A 3,705-nucleotide genomic window follows, 5' to 3' on the forward strand; every position below is an offset into this window, starting at 1 on the left:
ATGTGAATGAATGGGAAAATTTTACTTCAGCATAAGTTCAGCTATCAAAATGTTCAGCTCTTCAAGGGCATTCACGCTTCTCTTCAGAAGTTTTCTAAACTTCATACTTTTGAAATATTTAGCTTTATTTTGAAAATCTTGCCCCATTCAAATGAATGGTAAAATTCTACTTCAGCATAATTTCAGCTATTTCAGGTATCAAGCTGTTCAGCTCTTCAAGGACATTCATGCTTCTCTTCAGAAGTTTTCTAACCATACTTTTGAAATATTTAGCTTTATTTTGAAAATCTTGCCCCATTCAAATGAATGGGAAAATTTTATTTCAGCATAATTTCAGCTATCAAAATGTTCAGCTCTTCAAGGGCATTCAGGCATCTCTTCAGACATTTTCTAAACATCATACTTTTGAAATATTTAGCTTTACATTGAAAATCTTGTCCCATTCAAATGAATAGGAAAATTCTACTACAGCATAATTTCAGCTATCAAAATGTTCCGCTCCTTAAGGACATTCATGGCTTTTTTCAGAATTTTTCTAAACTTCATACTTTTAAAACATTTAGCTTTATTTTGAAAATCTTGCACAATTCAAATGAATGGGGAAATTCTACTTCAGCATACTTTCAACTCTTTCAGCTATCAAAATGTTCAACTCTTCAAGGACATTCATGCTTCTCTTCAGAAGTTTTCTAAACTTCATACTTTTAAAACATTTAGCTTTATTTTGAAAACTTGCCCCATTCAAATAAATGGGGAAATTCCAACTTCAGCATTCTTTCAGCTAGCAAAAGCATTCAGGTGTCAAAATGTTCAGCTTTTTCAGGGTGATTTTTCAGCACTCAGCATCCATACGCATTTTCTTCAGAAAATGCAACTTTCTAGTTGCTCTTTGCTTTCGTGTTTTTTTGCCAGACTCAAAGATAAATTCTTTTCGACTTTCAGGGACTTCTGGTCCCCGAATGGGGGCGTTATTTCAAATCCCGTTCCTGACAGCGTTTCAGCCCCTCAGTTTATCTCTTGTCATGTCAAAGTCACCCTTTTCTGTGTAACTCCCCACCGGTGGACAGCCTCCACATCAGAGACAGCACAGACAGAAGAAACTTCTGGCTCTTTTGCCTCACTCTGTTCTCTTTCTCTCTCTGCCCACGGAGAGCACACTCTCTCTCCCTCCCTCCACCCTCCTCCCGCTTTTCCCTACGTGTGTAATTAGTTGGGAAGCGTTTGGAAACTTTTGATGGTCCTAAAGGAATCTCCCCATATTACTGACACCTGTTGCTGAGGGCACAGCGATACGCAACGAGGAGCGTGTGCCACCGATTTCCAACATTTATTTCTGCATGATAAGTTTGGACCTCGTGTGTACTGACAGGTCTACGAATCGCTAGAGGCTGCATTATATTCTTTTTGCGTGTTTCCCTAAATCGACTTTTTGAGACTCTAACAATGACTTTGGTGTAGCATTGTTCAGGGAAGGTCATCGAGCATTGAAAAGGGTGACACAGAAATTGACGCTTGGAAGAATCAGCATAGATAAACAGTGAGCGGTCCGATTCAGGCTGCTGTAGGACCTGTTTGAAGGGGTTTCCCTTTCAGTAAAAACCTTAATCTGTCTGTAGTTTCCCAGACGGACGGAGAGCCACATTTTTTGGACTTGAGCGCTTCTGATGGTGGAAGGAGAAGGTTTACTCGGAGAGCTGATCAACAGCTGTATTTGAGCACATCCCACCAGGTAAGAATTGCACTCATCTTTAAAGAGACTTTTGGAAGATACGTTTTCAAAAGGAGTAACACAAAGTACAAGAAGGTTATTACAACTTAAATACATACTCCGCATACACAGTGACAATTAACTGCTGCAGGAATGAGATATAGATTTGCATTACCACCTATCAGTGATATGTTAGTAATGTTTAGATTTATTTGTACCTTATGCTAGTTTGAAGTTATTGTGTATATTTGTCTGTCATCTTTTTCCCGAAAACTGTTTAAAAATAGGTCAAAGTAATTAATAAAAAGTTTTTAGGTGTTACTGGGTTGGATTGAATTGATACCTGCTGCTTAATCAGAACAGTGCTATGATCATTTGAACAGGATATATACATCTGAAGGTTGGTTTGGACTTGGACAGCTTGGTTTTGGGCTTTGCTCCATTTGAACTTGTAGTCGTTTTTGTCCCCACAATGTTTCCTTTGTCACAGTCTACTTACAGAATAGGCTTATTTCATGTCTTTGGCTTCCATATTACAGTGGTGAAATGCAGCGTATGTGTGTGTGTAATTGCCAAACCCAATGGCCTAAATGAAGGCAGCTCTCCCACTTTGCGGTGGAGACCAGGACTATTTTGGTCGAAATGTTGCACAAATGTTTCTCTCAGTATGCAGAAGTTGCTCTGCCTTCATTTGGGCTGGAGGCTGGATGCCATCTATCTGCACGCTGACACATGACTGTAACTCCTAGGAAACTCTGGACCAGTTTCACTAGAATTCTCACTGGTGTTATAAATCCACAGATCATACTGGTGACACTGGAGGAGGATTTCCACATTTACTGTATTAGAAAAACTGTGTGTGGGAGATGGTACACATGCTACATAGCAGTTTATTGGCCTATATGCATTCTCTTATTCACTCACTGGCTACTTTATTAGGTACACCTGTACAGTTGTATGTAATTCAATGAATTGCCTTAACATCTGTATTTATGAAGCTCAAAATGTTTCAGTTTTTAGTGAAATTGTCATAAATGTATACATTTAGTTATGTTTATTATTGAGGTCATAGTTAAAGGTGGTGTTGTACTCGACTACATTATATTTAGAGGTGTTTCTGTATTTTTGTCCTCCCCAGGTACATACATGAGAAGGTCAGAATATTAGAAACAATTGTAACAGTTGTGCAGGTGTACCTAATAAAGTGGCTGGTGAGTTTATATAACGTGTGGAGTGTACTGTGTGGAGTTGGTGGCAGCTGTGGGTCAGAGGTCAGCTGTGCAATCAAACAATGTACCAATGGATGTTCAGAGCAGGGAGAATGCAAGGAAATAGTGGAGTACGCTTTTATTTGACAGACTGTGTCCAAAAAGCCTCTAAATACCATTGGGAAAATGTATTTGTATAAATGAACAAACGCATTTCTCTGACTTTGCACAACTATTTACTGTATAAGTATGTATGTTTATGTACTTGTATGACTGCGGCTGGGGGATTTCATGTAGGTGCTTTTCCGTGTTTGTTTGTTTTTTTTTCTCTTTGCTAATGACATGTCCAGAGATCAGCAGACCTCCTTAAGGGGAATTCATGCTTTGTGCATACCCTTATGAATACATAGATCTGAATGAGAGGTGTGCACACGCTCCTATTCATACTTCTGATTGATGGCCTGCCTTTTATCTTCCATCTTCTACTCCAACGATTTGGAAGCACTGTGGTACATGTGCAGTTGGAGCTTTTGCTGTGTGGACCATCCACACAGACGCCCCCTTTGGCCTCCATGTGGACGTCCGCACAGAGTTCGTGCAGACCTGGGAAGATGATGAAAATTACATCACTCTACATTAGCGGACATGCAGATGCGCAATGCATGAGTTGGCTCTCAGCCCTTATGGTGACCTTTAACTGCAGTTCTAACAAACACACAATCTTTTAACTAATAAGCATAAGAAATTGCATCTGAGCTAAAGTTTTTGTTAAAATTTAAAAACACAGAA

At 39.3% G+C, this 3,705-nt stretch overlaps 1 protein-coding gene across 1 annotated transcript in view; it reads left to right on the forward strand.

Moving 5' to 3' along the window:
- The first annotated feature begins 1,165 nt into the window (after positions 1–1,165).
- Positions 1,166–3,705, forward strand: part of wnt5b (wingless-type MMTV integration site family, member 5b) — a 95,859-nt gene continuing 93,319 nt past the window's right edge. Inside the window, 1 exon segment of the mRNA XM_020599559.1 lies at positions 1,166–1,729. The gene's annotated coding sequence lies outside the window, so the exon portion shown is untranslated.

This window comes from Monopterus albus, unplaced genomic scaffold (genome assembly GCF_001952655.1).
Source record: "Monopterus albus unplaced genomic scaffold, M_albus_1.0 scaffold41.1, whole genome shotgun sequence".
Lineage (NCBI taxonomy): Eukaryota > Metazoa > Chordata > Actinopteri > Synbranchiformes > Synbranchidae > Monopterus > Monopterus albus.